At 38.2% G+C, this 15,117-nt stretch overlaps 1 protein-coding gene across 4 annotated transcripts in view; it reads left to right on the forward strand.

The window, feature by feature from the left end:
- Positions 1-15,117, forward strand: part of MGAT5 (alpha-1,6-mannosylglycoprotein 6-beta-N-acetylglucosaminyltransferase) — a 114,817-nt gene that overhangs the window by 25,352 nt on the left and 74,348 nt on the right. Inside the window, exon 1 of one of the 4 annotated variants that reach the window (XM_083865258.1) lies at positions 1,694-1,778. The exons of the other annotated variants lie outside the window; for them this stretch is intronic. The gene's annotated coding sequence lies outside the window, so the exon portion shown is untranslated. Of the gene's footprint in view, positions 1-1,693; positions 1,779-15,117 lie in introns of those variants that run through there. 4 annotated transcript variants of the gene reach the window in all.

Genomic DNA, 15,117 nt, shown 5'->3' on the forward strand with positions numbered 1-15,117 from the left:
CGAGGTCTGAGCTCGAGGTTTAAACTATAAACAGAGATGAGATAATTTTGTACAGAAATAAATGTGCACAGATGGAGATAATCAGAAGTGACTTAAATGTGTGGGCTTTTCTGGAGGTGCCAAAAGCCCACCACACCACACTGACGTTGATGGGGACTACAGGTGTGAATTATGCTCAGCCATAGCCCCAGCCTGCTTTGTAGAAGGTGTTCAGACACCTACAGGAGTACCCAGGGGTGTCTCATTAAGTGCTGTGGGAATTGGGGATTTGGGCGTGTTCATAAATCTCTGAGACACCTCTTTGCATATTTATTGAGATTTCTTTAAAATTCTTGCTGTGCTGTTGACAGTTGCCATAATTAAAGCTACTTTTGTGTGTGTGTGTGTGTGTGTTCTTGTCTTATAGTTCTCAGTTAATTAAAAGAAATCCTAATGTTGTGAGCTCAAGGGTAGAAATGACAAAACTTTCAAGGACAGTACTTTGCATAACATGAAGGATATCTCTAGGATTCTTTAACCTGTTGGATACATTAAAATTCAGGAAGAAGACTTTTCATGCTTTAAAAGTCTTAATGATAAATGCAAAAAGAAGCCTTTTTAAAACAAAAACAGCGCTTCTGTAGATACACCTCTGAGACATCAATTCTTTGAAATTTAGAAGGAAAAATATTTTAGAAACTGTTAACAAATTCTGAGCATTTTTTCTATTGACAGTCATCTGGCATGACTGACAAAAAAACCCTTATTTTTCTTTGTGTTACTTCCATTTAAGGCACACTTCTGTAGTAAAGGAAAATGTTGGTACTGGCAGAGATTCAGAATTTTTTCTCACTCCTTAATAGTCATAGTGATTAACTGTGGATAGTAACAGAGCTTTTTTATTTAAGAAAAAACCCTGTAAATTAGTATTATTTTTACAATGACATAGTCTTGCATGTAATCCCTATACTGTACAGTAAGCCTCCATTAAGCTAATAAATCAGACTTCGTGTTCTTGAAATCATTTTCATTTCCAGTCTTTCCTAGCCGCAGTATCAGCCTCTCTTTCCAGATTCTGAATGTGAGAATATTAAAAAAAAAAAGGCAGAAAACCCCCAAGCGTGAGTCTTGCAGAGTTTTGACACACTTTCTCTGAAGTATAGCCATTTTCATCTTGTCATGTAGCATAAATGTTTTAACAGGCAAACACACCTCCCTGCTTTCTAATCTCAATTTAGTGTAAAAGGATTTTTCTCTGGCCTTGTTGTGCTGACAGCTCCCTGAAGTTCTGTATTTTCCTATGCACATTGGTTTGACTGTGTTCCCCTTGCCCATCCTTTGCTCCTCTCCTGTTCCCTCACTGAAGCATCATCATTTTGTCATTCCATTCCCTGTCCCCATCCTGCTTCCCCAGCAGGTTTTGCTTCCTACCTCCCCCAGGGCCACGTGCTGCCCACGGCAGGTTTGCCTGTGGATAGACTCTGTGAAAAACAGCTTTTTGCTTTCTGCCTTCTTCCTCCCTTTAATCTCAGCGAAGCCTGACCATTCTCAGATCTCTTCTGAAAATTCTGCTTTGCTGTGATGACTACAGGACAAAAAGGAAATGAGAGTCTCACTTTTGTTAGCAGCATTTCCTGAGGTTTGTTTCTTGGTGTGTCCAGTCCATCCCCTTGTTCTTACCTCTTTTTTCATGGCTTGGTTGCTGGGCACAGACAGATCTTTGTCCTCGATACCAGAGAGACCAAGGTCTCCTAATCCCTGAGTAGGATTTACTGCAGTGCAAATACCAGTCTGGGCAGGTAGGTCTGGCTTTAAAAACCCTTTCTCTGTGATTGGAGGTGTTCACTATGTACCTCAGTGAAATCCAGCATTGGCTAGGAGGGAACCATGGTAATTTTCCTTTCTTTTTTTAAAATTTCTTTTGTTGTTCTGTGACCTCTTCTGTATTGTCCAATTTGATGCATTTAGGTACCTAGAATCTGTCCTTCTAGACAGAAAAATACACGTAAGAGTTGCAACTTGACTTGTGAAAAATATGATTGGGGTGTGGGGCTTTTGTGATTCATAGGAATTGCATTTATGCATTTATATTATTTTGCACATATGTGTTACTTGAGCTGTGGTGTGTCCTTGTCATTTCATTTTATATATTGACTTAAAACCTCTTTACAATTTAGCCCTTGACAGTACTGCTGGACAAGCTAGTTTTTCCCTCCTGCTTTAATTGAAAGCTTAGGTCAAACAGAGATGAATGTGTTGTGTGTGTCACTGGAATTTGTAATCAGCCTTACCTTCTTACAAGTTTTGTTAATTTTATTTCCTTTTAATTCTGATTTTGTTGTAAATGGTACATAAGGCAATGTGTTTTGTTGAATACTAGGGGTTCCTACTTTTCTTCTTTGCCTCAGTTCATTCTTTTTTTGTTTGGGTTTTGTTTTACTCTGTTTTAGCTGGTCCCATTTGTTTGCTTTTCTTGAAAAATTGCACAGTAGGTATTTAATTTAATATTCTTTCCAAACCTGAGCTTCTGAAACTTTCTCGTCATCTTGCAATAAAAAAAACTTCAGTGAAGGAGGAAGAATAGCAAATGCTAGTGAATATATTTTTATTTAAAATAAATTTAATTCAGTGGATGACTATTCCTTTTGTAGTTATGCAACACTAAGTTTAAAAATTAATTCTTTTCAAGGTTCTCAAATAAAAATTGTCAGATGTCTTGGCGCCTTTCTCTTTTTGAAAGGGGAAAAATTTTCTGCTCTTGTTCTTTAAAAACAACTTCCTTGGAATTGGCTGTAGTGTGGAGAGGTTTTTTGCTAGTGGTTTTGCTGACATTTCTCTAAGTCTTGCTTGCTTGCATTTTTAATCTTCCTGATGTTTATTTGCTTGCAGTGTTCACAATGTCACTTCAGTTTTGCTCATAAAACTTCTTAGGCATTTATCTTTCACCCACTGCTAATGTTAGACCTGGGTTATTTGTGGTTCCTGCTTTGTCCTTCAAACTCCTTCCTTCTCCTATCATCTTAAAAAATAGAAATGTTTACTTAAGTGGGGGAAAATAACAATCTACCTTTTTTTTTTTTTTTCATTATCATGCAGTCTGAAAGATGGTTTTCTTGAGTATTTTTGTAAAGCAGGTTTTGCAAGAAGTCCTGTGTGGGATTTTTTCTTTAATCGCTTTATACACACACACACACAGAGTATGTTGTGTATGGATTTTTTAATTTTTTTTTTTTTGTCCCACTAAATTTATTCTACTAAGGTAATGAAAATTTTCTTATTTGACTGTTGAGAGTTGTCTCAGAAATGGCTGACCTTCAGGGAAGAATGAGATATTTTTTCTAATGAAGTTTTGCCTCTAGTGCATTATAATACTTGAAAACTAAGTAATGCGAATTGCTGCTTCTACAAAACTCTGCCAAGTGCCAAGTATTTGGTGGGTTATTCTTTTGTTGGATTTGGAATTGGAAGTTTAGATGGCATATAAGAAAAGGGGAAGAAGATCCAGATGAGATATTCAAATCATATTTAAGTAAACCTTACCAGATTTGAAAAATCTGATATGCAGCAAAATCATTCTGTTCTCTAGCAGTATGTGCTTCTTGGTTTGTGCTTATATAAAAATGCAAAGAAGGTGTTATGCAAGGGAGTGTTTCTTTGCTTGACACTCACTACGCAGCCACCTGCTGAAACATGGATGATTCCCAGTGCAAGACCTAAAGCCTGGCTGCTGCTGTTTAAGCACGTTTACCAACCTCCAGGAAGCAGATTCTGTTGTTAGCAAAGTACAATTTCAAAGCCTGATCAAGTGAACGCATACAAATTTTGGAGGGAGTACATGGGCTGGGAGGTGGTGATGTGCTACTAACAGACACTGAGCTGCCAGCTGACTCTTGTAAAAATCTGCCTAAACAGGACTCTGCGCAAGGGTGGGTTTTAAAACATCTCTTTTGGACATCTTCAGATTTCATAGTATCAAAAATAGCCTCATGGCACTCTTGTGCAATATTTAAAGTGGCAACACTTGACTCATGTTCTAACCTTGGTGTCAATAAATGTAATTAATTATGAATTGTCAGAGCATTGAGGGGAACTTATTTTCAAAATAAATGTGAAAAAATCTATTGGAAATCACCAAAGTCTATAAAGGATGTTTAGTTCTGTCTCTTCTGTCACCTGTGGTTAGTTGTGTGGTTATGTGGTATTTCTGAGTATCTCTCTGTCTATGAAATATGTTAAAAAGGGTGGCTGGTTTGGAACATGTGAAAGTATTACTTTGAATTGTCACTGATGACATGGGATGATGTTCACCAATTTAATTAAGTAATTAGTGGGACCCTAGACCTTGGACTTCTTGAGCTGTAAATGCTTAATATGTAATTTATTCCAAGTATTTTCATCATCCTGCACGTAGATCTTGAACATGTTCTTGCAATGTCTGTGGTTTTGTTTCCTGTTTCTGTCAGTCTCCAGAATCCTCTTACTGCCTGTGAAGCAACATTTACATAGACCCATAATGTTTTATGCAAACATAATGTTACATTTTGTCCCTGAGGACTACTGAAAGCTGTAGAAATTATTGTGCTTGTGAATGTATATACATGTAGTGGAACAAACCTTATTTACTTAGAACCAGGTCCTTATGGTTTGAATTGATGCCAGTGTTTGGAAGATAAATTACATAGAGAGCTGACCCTATGAGAAATTAATTTTTTTGTGAAGTTGATATTTGATAAGATTAATGGTAATATTGAGCAATAGTCCTTCTGAACAACTTTCCCATAATCTTAAATATTTTATTTAAGGTAGATATTAATATAGAGGGTTCTATTCACTGCTTGTGACTTTCTCATAAGCTAAAAGCTCCACCTGTTTCTCATTCAAGATAGAAGTTTTAGCAGCTGAAGTGTATCAGGAAGTAGCGATAACTTTTGACAAGCAAACTGTTTCCTCTATCAGCAGTTAAGGTCCTATTTGTTTTGGAAACGTATTAGTTATGCTTTGCCACCTGCACTTGTAGTTGCCTTTGTGTCTGTTGGCAAATCACTCTCAATGTTGATTTAGCATTATTTCATGTTCTGTGTTTTCTCAATCTTGCCTGACCCGGTGTATTCAGCCATTCAGTTTGTGTAGCCCTTGTCTGTCAGGTTGCTCTCTTAGTACCTTTTTCATCTGCTTAACATTAATTTCCTTTAGTTTCTTAGACTTGCATTTAGATGTTTTCATACCTCATCTCACTCAGGGCATTTTTTGTTTCTCTTTCTTCTTCCTCCTCTTTCAATTTCTTTACCAGCATAATACTTTTTGTTTCTTACAGTGATTTCCCTACTCATCAGATTTTCAAGCTTACCTATTGTTTTCTCTACAATTTTCTTCTCCTATCTGCTATTCTGAGATTTCATCTATTACTGCATCAGTGAAATGCTGATAACATTTGCAAGTTCTTGCTCATAATTAAAAGCAAGAGCTTAGCTCTGCTTTCCTATTGATAATGATATTTATCTGTAATCTGTTGCACCTAGAATGCAGGAATACAAAATTTCTGCCTCTGATTTTATTCTATTGGGATTTCCAAATGAAACAAGACCCTTTCAGTCATCCAGTTTTGTCCTTCATGCTTCCAGTTCCTGTTGGAATTTCAGTCAAATTGGTGATGAAATTTCTACAAGCCTTCTGTTAATCAGTAGCTGGCTGAGAAAGCTTCTGCTTCTACAGTAAGGGACAATAAGGAATAAGAAAAAAGTAGAAGAGATGTAAAAAAAAATAAAATGCAGAAAACTGAATTGGTGTTCATCTTTGCAGTATTTGCATTTTTTGCAGTGGTTAAGGGGGCTGTAAAAGGGAGAATACCTGGTGTGGGCAGCCTTAGCATGTTACAGAGCTGCAGGAACTCAAGAAATCCTTTTGGATATAAAAGCTCATTCATGCATGAGCTGAAGTGTGTTCTTAGTAAATCTGCAGTTGTGTGCTGATGTATAACCAAAATGCATGTAGAGGAGGTAATTGGGGTTTGTATATCTTTTTGGCCATTAAAATTGCAAATTGCATTATGTTACTTGAGAGAGTAACTACAGGCAATTGATTTACGACTTTACTTCCTTGGCAATTTTCTTGATGTCTGTCCATGACATGAATGAGTTTGGTAACATGTGCTCAAGCATGAGATGTGCTTTTGGAAGTGAATTGATAACCTGCTAATACCACCTTGATTTTTTTTAATATATATGTATATATACACACACACACATATAATGGAGTACTGTTGGAGACCACAAACTGAGTTCCTGTGTAATGAAAATATTCCAGGAATGCAAGTGATGTCCTTGAACTGCTGGTGTTTATTCTTTAAAACCAGATTAGATACAATCCACAGCACCTCCTCCCAGTGCTGACACCCACACCTCTGAGCTGAAATGCTCTTGGTGTGAATGTCACACCCTCAAAACCTATTGGGTTCTTTTGCAGATGTGCTCCTCTTCTGCTGTGGTATTTGCTCACATAAACAGAGATTTCAACACCTAAGTCTTGATTCTATTTCTATTAAGGACAGGCCTCAGGCTTTATTTTCTGATTTACTTAAGAACAGCTTTCTTATTTGAGTTTACCTAGAACCTTGAAGAAGGAAGAGGTAGCTCATGACTACTCAAGCATTCAATATTGTAAATAATTAAGTTTTCCAAGATGTTAATGTACATTTACTTTGAAACTGCATTGCAAGGGCAATAAAGATTTGCTTTCAGCACTGAAAATTAAGCTACTTTTGCTACCAAACCTTGAATGGGAGTATTGATAATAGCTTCAACAAAGCATCCTTGGGAAAGAAGGCCTTTCTAGTAATTAGGATTATTTATAAAATGCACTGAGGCATTAAAGAAAGTTCATTACCCAAACCATTACTGCACTGTGGACCAGAACCAGCAGATGAAATAGCTTTTTCGAGTGGTAGCTTATCACTGCCTAGAGAACCTGAGAACCTGGGAGTGAGAGAGGCTAAAAAGAGGAATTGTTGTTAATGATGGGGTATAAGCAATGAGGAGAGCTTAGGGGGCTCTGTGTGCATCCTTTAGGACTGTGTTGTGCAGAACATCAGATCAGAAACCTGTGCTGCTTGCTAGGACGTTTTCACATTACTTTTTATCATAGTGATGGGGTTGTGTGTTGTCCTGTCTCTCCCTGCCCTAGCAGTAATCTGGAGAGAAGCCACAACGTCCTATTACTAATTCATTCTCCTTATGCTGCCTGTGCTGGCTGTTTTCTACACGTCACCTCTTTTTTTTTTTCCCCATTTAGCTTTGTAAGAGCTACAGCTGAAACAGAACTATTCCTCAGAGTTTGCCAGTACAAGTTGTTCTACAGCTGTCTAGGGATGCTGAAAGAGGGGAGGCTGTTTTCCACCTACTCAGAATAGTTCAGAAGTTGTGCCCTGCGATAAACTAAGTAGAGCTCGATGGTTTGCAGAGGAAACTTGTGTGGTTTATCAGATCCTGCAGATGATTGGAGAGCTGATGCTCTCCCAGCAGTGCAGTGGTTACAGGCAGTGACAGGATAGAATGTGGTTATTCTTGCCCTCACCTGACTCTCCTTAGAAAAGACTGTTGGGGTCATGGCCACATCATTCAGTGTTTGTTGTATTTTCTCACAAAGCTCTAAAATTCTTAACAGCATTATGAGAATCATGTGCAGAGGTGTTTGGGGTTTTTTGTGAAGGCTCATGTTATTACTGTTTTCTTATGGCTGAATGAATCAGAACTGTGTAGACAGTGAAACTTTTGTCTAATGTTTCCTCTAACATTACTTTCAAGCCCTTTGCTGTAACATTCTGTCTTCTGTGACTGTAAGTTTTTAACAAGGCTTCATTGCACATGTACAGAACTTCCTGTGTGTCCCTTTAAATATTTTGACATTTCTGTGTGACAGATTGTTGCTCCTTACAAAGAGGAATAAGAAACATTGGCAGTTTTCATTTTTTCATTTCAATTAAAAGTGCTTCTCTAATCTTTGGTGGTATCAGCTGTTGAAAAATACCAGTATTAAGCAACAGGATATATGCAGGAAAGAGGTTAAAATATTTTGCCGCCCTACTAACTTTTGAATTAGATTAAAAATTACAATTTAATTATTTCAATAATAAAGAAAAGATCTTAAATGCAGATGATGGAATAATCAGCAGCACTGTTGCTTCCAAACAGGTGACAGTGTTGAAATTTTAATTCCATTAAATTTTGTTCTCTGGAGATGCAGCTTGTACTTTCAGCCATTTGTCTAGCCACATAAGCTGGAATGTGTTCAACATGCTTGCCAAGAACAAATCCATTGGAAGAAATGTTATACTTTGACCCAAGTTCAAGAAATTCTAAAGCAAAAAAAGATAAATATTTCCGAAGACTAATTTAATGTTCAGCTTAGCTGTTTACTTTTTTTGTCCTCCCTGTGATCTGATATGCACTTGTTTAATAGCATGCACATAAAATTTTTCTATATATTTTTATCTGCTTTCCTCTATTTTAATATGACTCTGCTGTCTTTTCCCTTGGTCCTTTGCAAAAAGTTTGTGTGTAGAATCCTGTAGCAACAATTAATTTAAACCAAATTTAATGAGAATTTGTTTTTGTTTTGATTATCTACAATTCCCAGCAAATGGTAGAAAATTCAAGGAAGTTAACTCTTTTATACAGATGTACTTATATTCTTTGTTTTCTATCTTTGAAAAACTTCTTCAGTAAGGTGTAGAGTGAGAATTTTCAACATGAACATGTTTGGATCTTTCCTTAGAAATTATATTTATTTTTGGCTGTCTCTCTGGGGTCCAGCACAATTGCTGAACCCCACATTTTAGTGTGTTGACCATGGATTTGACAGGGAGTGATAGCTGAGCATCCACATTGATGAGAGCTTTCTTGCTGAATACAAAGAAGGTTTTGACTTTCTTCTGGGAGTTGGACAGAGCTCCTGTTGAGAGTTGCTTGTTTTTCCTCTTGGACAGACCACAAGATGTGATGTAACAGGCTGATTTGTGGTTAATAGCAGTGGGTGAGATTGGAGCCTGGAGTATCAGCTTGATGCAAGAAATGAGCTAATGGATCCAATCTCTATATAATAAACTTAGTTGTTCTTGGAGTGCCTCATAATTTGGTTGCTTTGATTATAAGCTGAAGTTAATTTTATTATTCATTAAAAATAAGTAAAGTTTTCTGGATAAGTTCATAGCAATGCTTGCACCTCTTGCTGCCACAGACACCCTGTGCCCTAAGGAAATGGGAGAGCATTACCAGAAAATGGGATTTGTGTGTAGGAGCTGAGGATGTTTTGCCCACGACTCTGGAGATCATCCAGATGATCTGAAAAGGGCAAGGCCCTGCTTCTCTGCAGGTGCCATGATTTCACCCTTCAGAGGACAAATGTCAAATGTAAAATTGAGAGAGGAATGACAGAGGAGGATGTCATATATTAGCCTTTCACCAATGGGAGTTGCAAGGAGGCGAAGAGAAAAATATATTTACTTTATCCACACTAGAAATATGATAAAACTTATTGGCCGTGAGTCCTATTTTTAAAATTCATTAAAATTAATGAAGTAGCTTGAAGGTTTGTTTGTGCAGTGAGCTTCAGGGACTCTTGAAGCCATAAAAGCATGTCTCGTGGGTATGTTTTTCACTGGTTTTAGGGATTTTGTAGATGATGACTGGGGCTCTCAGGCTCTGTAAGTTACTTTCTTGCAGAAAAAAAAACCTAACCAAACCCCAGAAAAAACCAAAAACTACTTCTTAATCTCTCGGTCAGCATGCTGACATTCTAAAATGTTTTTTTCAGCCAGAAAATGCTATTTTGGGCATGTGGTTTTAACACAGCAGTAAGACAAAGGTTATTAATATTCCCCGTCCTTTGACTGTAAGTGGCTGTAAAAATGTACACTTCTCTTGCCTGTTCAAGGTCAGGGACATTTCTAGTTTTCTGAAGTTCATTGAAGTCCTGTTCCTAGTCCTAACATTCATTCAGTTTATTGAAAGAAGACCAGGTTGTTTTGTGATTATGTTTTTAAATGCGTTGCCTGGAGTGTTTCTAATCAGTAAACAGTGTATGCACCATAAGGATTTCAATGCATAAGGATTTTTCTTTATGGATTTTCCTCTAATCCTTTTTCCCCTTATCTGTTATGTTCTTTCCTTTTCTACTCTTTCCTCCCTGAAATATCACAGTAAGCAAACAGCATGAAAGGGAGAACATCAGATGATTTAATTTCTGTAGGACTGAACTACAGCAAGTGATGTGCTAGGTAGAAAATCTGAAACACTTTAGAGTGTTCTGTGAAAACACAGACCTGCATGAGGGAATTAAGGTGGGATCCCACCCAAATTGTTTCTAAGTGGGGAATTTATTTTTGAAAGTGAAGGCAAGCTGCTTGCTCAAGATGAAAATTTACTTGTTTTTATCGCACCTTATCAGAGACTACTTTCCCTTCCTTCAACTTTCATCCCACCACCTCCTGCCAATTTGTACTACATGCACATGCACAAAAGCAAACATGCCTCCCCAACCTAAAAAAACCCCAAACCTGCGGTATTTATGCTCATACTCTCCCTCAGTCCATCTGTCCTGCTGCTTCTGTTGTGACCCAGTGTTGTTTTGCTTTTCTCACTTCATGGGATTACATCCCAAATTTCCACTTCAGGCACAGTAACGTGGTGCCACATCAGCTGGAGAGGGGTGGTGAGCGAGAAGACACAGTGACATCTGTCAGCTAGAAGAAGAGAATGGGTTGGCAGAAACATTGCTGAAAATAAAATTGGGCAGCAGAAGGAACAGCAAAACTAAGACTCCATAATACATTTAAGGGAAATGGTTTCGTGCATTTATTTTCTATATTAAGGAATGTAAATTATAAAATGTGTAGTTAGCAAAAGTGTGCATAAATCTGGTATAGGTGCATGATTTTTTCAGCTACCTCTTCTTCCTGAGGAGCCTGTGAGGTGTGTAGGGAATATGCACAGCTTCAACCAGTTGGAAACCCTCACCTAGACCTAGGACTTGCAGATCTCAGCTGATATTATCAGCTTTGCTAGCATCCTTCTGCTTCTTCCAGGATGTTCTATCAGCTTTTCTATCAGACTTCTGCCTTTTATTGGACTGACCACAACTGAATAAAGAAACTTGATTTTAATATTTATAAAAATGTTTTGAGGTGGCTTCAAATTGATGACCTATTGAAATGAATGTTCTTTTCTTTCTGCGACACACTCAGGAAGGATACAGCCCTTGGCACCCTGAGCAGGTGTGGATTGAGCCTTTGGTTGTCCTGCTGTCTGACCTCTGATTTATGCATTTGACATGGTCAGTGGCTGAACAGCAGCTAAACTGCTTCTGAGCACTCAGAGTAAGTGAGGCCCCTGTTTTGTTTAGATCTGTGGATGCTTTAATGCTAATGGAGTATATTTCCTAAGTCCATTGGTTAATTAACTGCAGTGTCAGTACTGGAGTCAGAATGTGTGTGGTACAAAGACACTTGATAATGGTATGAGCACACATCGTGTCTAAATGCAAGTAATCTTATCAGAAATCAGGCTTCTTTTTCTCTTCTCTGATCCTTTCTTATCTTCTACCAACACAGCATGTGACTGTTCTTTGATTTCACTTGCTGCATTAAGTAGGAGGCCGTAAGTTATCGCTGTTAATGCTGTGATGTGAAAGAAAGAAAGGTAGATTGAGCCTCCAAAAGGACTGAGGGGAGCCAACATCTCACAGTCACAGCACGGATTGCACTCTTTCAGAACACAGATTGGCCAGCTGGGGTGGGACATCTGGGATATTCCCACAGGAATAAACAACTGCAATACCAGGAAATCTATTAATTTGCATTCGGTTGGGGTATAGTGCACATCTGTTTAGGCAATACATCTGCAGTAGGAGACTGTGGTTAACATCAGCCTGGAATTCTAGTTTCTGTATACTGGAAGTTTGTCTGGCTTAAACTCTTAAAACGTAGCACTCCCAGTTTGGACTCATTACTCTTAGAAAAGAGCTTTTAGAGGATTGCCTATCCCTTTTAGGACATATTGCATCAGTTTCTGCATAAAGCCTGACTCCTGGCATCCCTTAGCAGAGGAGGCCTGGGGTAAGGGCAGGTGTTTTCACTCACCCTGTGTTTGCTGGCTGTAGCTCTGGTGTGCTGGCAGCCCACTGGCTTCACACTTGAATTATCGTCAGCTTTTAGATTAGCACACCCTTGGTAAGAATAGAGGAGGTTCATACCGTGGTGTTTGTCCTTGGCTGGTCTGTAACAACTTGTTCCACAGAATTAAACAGTAGCAAACAGAGGGACAGCTTGCCCTCTTCAGGAAACAATCTGGAAAATAGGTCAGTATTTTCACTAGGACCCTGATGTGAGGGGTTGAAGAACACCTCTTGGAGGGAGCTGGTTATGATGCAATAACTGTGCAGTGAGGCAGGTCTGAAGCTGCATCCGAATACACCCTGTTAGTGTCTGGATGGATACATGTGACAGGGGAATGAGAGGTTGCTGTGAGTGAAGGTTTAGAAGGCTGATGAAACAAAGCAGTTTAAAACCAGCTTTAAACTTTGTAACAGAACTTGGGGAGGATGACATTCATTGACAATGTTACTAGAGGCTGGGTTTTACTCATTCCAGGTCATTACCACTGCATAGTCAAAGCAATTAGTCTGTAAAAGTTTCATTATAAATTATGAGTGGAGGGTACCACAAGGCTGGTGCCATAGATTTAGCACTGAGGGGCCTGTCACAGGTGCCTTTATTTGTTTCTAAGAGGTACTAGGTCTCCTTTTCAGCTTTTGCTGCTGTTAAAAGAAAGGCAAAATTCAAGATTGCATTTCATCATTGACTAGTAATTGACCATCACTGAGTAACTCAGATTTTTGGGCCTCACCTTTCAACCTGTGCCTGTATGTTCCAGCCCTTGTTTCTTATCTCATATCTAAGCTTGGTTCTTATCTCATATCTGTTTGCTGTAACAAGAGGCACCTGGTACCCAGCTCTAGGTCATACCTAGATTATACCTAATTATTCCTAGAATAATTTCTTAAGGCTTAAGAAGCCAGAATTTGCATGTGTGGCATTGGAATACAGGCCTTTTCATAGCACTATTTTTACTGAGCCACATGGAACAAAAATACATATACACTGTTTACTGGTCATGAAGTATGAGGTTGCTTATGTTTGAGTTTATAACAAATTAATAATTAAATACCACTTAAGCTGCTGCTTTTATGGGTGCAAAAGCTTCTGCTTTGGCTACAGACAATTAAGGTTTTAGAACTGTATGGCTACTGATGAATGGTGCATTCAACTGATGAAGTGTTTAATCCTGAGTATCCCAATTTAATCCTGAGTATCCTGAAGATAGTGGTGTTCTAAGCTTACCCTAAGTACCATTTCTAATATAGGTACAGATTGGACAGAGAATATCAAGCTGTGTATATGTACATACTTAAAAAGAGACTTTGCTTAATCTCTTGTAGATGATTAATTCTCCTTCTTAAAAAGTGAAGAGGAATATGTGGATACATGTCGCCAGAATCTGTTCACATGAGGACGAACTGTTTGTACTGGATTTTAAGCATTAAATAATAATAATAAAGTAAAATCTTTAAATGCTGGGAAATGTGTGGTTTGCACCCCTGATGAACAGATCACTTTAATTTGGGTACTTGTCTGAGATGATTGTTTATAGTGTGAGGTTTCTTTTGTAGCGATGACATCAGCATGGTAATGTTATCCTCTCTAACTAAGGAATTGACCAGCTGTTGAAGAGGAGTTCATTAAATACAGAACAGAAAAACTGTTTTTCTAATGAAGCTATATAATTGTACTTTTAGTATTTTAATATTCTTATGCCTGTGTAAATGAGTGTAAGGTTAGTAGCCCTTTTTCAAAGAAATACATGAATCATTTTTGTTAAGGGCAGAGGCAGTTGAGTTGTAAATTGTGGTATGTTTTTCACAGAAGCTGTAACTAGTCTGTTTAAAAACAACCCCAAAAACCCAAACACCTGCCTACCACCCCACAGAATGTTGTTTCAGTTGTGGTGGGATTTTGGCTAGTTAGAGTTGAATTTGAGAAAGAAATAACAAAGATGCTGTTTATTTTATTGGAAGTGTTCTTGCCTTGTGTGTCCTTTCACTTCCATCCTGTTTTTCACACTTGGTGTTTAGTTTTTGTACATTAACTGCTCTGACTAAGTCAGGAGGAATTATTTTCCTAATTGTTCCACAAACAAACTCACAATTATAACATTCAGTTTCCAGAGGGTGCTGGAATTATTTCAAGAGATGTCTTAGAGTGAGACCAAAGTTTGAAAAAGAGGTGTAGAGTGGGTGCAAAAAAAGCACCTGTCATTCTTTAGAGGCACAAACAAATATGGGTGTCCATATCCTCTTTAGATATGTGCATTTGGAAACTAGACTGGGGAGAAAAGCCTAGTAAAAAGTAATTATCAGGATTATCTCCTTTGGAACATTTATAAGATGTGCAGGAGAATAAGGGAAGTGCACTCGCACCTGAAGTTTTGGGATGTCTTACTTGGTATGGGCAGAGATAACTTGTCAATCAAAATCCATCAGTGATTATAGTAGACAAATGTGTGTTTATTGCTTCAGCTCTTGCTCAGTTCAGTTATTAATTTCCTGTCAAAACAGAAACACACTGAGACATTTCTGTGCTGCTGTCTTCATGCATTCCACATCACCCCATGATATTTTCTGTCCACTGTCCCTTTAGGTACCAAATAATGATTCATTATAGGTGTGTGGTGATCATTAACTGAGGAATAGTTGTGTTGCAGTCCTTGACAGCTGTCAAATCTGGAATTAAATATATACCAAAGCCACTGCAGCTGCCCATGGAGGCTCAGGGAAGCACAGGGATTCTGCTGTGCACTCTATAAACCTCCATGGCCACCAGCAGGGCTGTAAAGTTAATTGGTTAAGTACATGTTGTTGGGCACTCATCAAGTTGCTGGCCACTGGAATTGCTTGAGGAAAAATAGGGGTTGTTGGTGATATTTGGATTTGGGGTTTTCTACTTGTTTGTTGAAAAAGTGGAGCCATCCTTCCATCTGTCAATGAATTTCACTCCTTTCTTATGGCAGAAGTTCAGTATTTGCTGTTTAC

This window comes from Zosterops lateralis, assembly GCF_965231275.1.
Source record: "Zosterops lateralis genome assembly, chromosome: 7".
In the NCBI taxonomy this organism is placed as follows: domain Eukaryota; kingdom Metazoa; phylum Chordata; class Aves; order Passeriformes; family Zosteropidae; genus Zosterops; species Zosterops lateralis.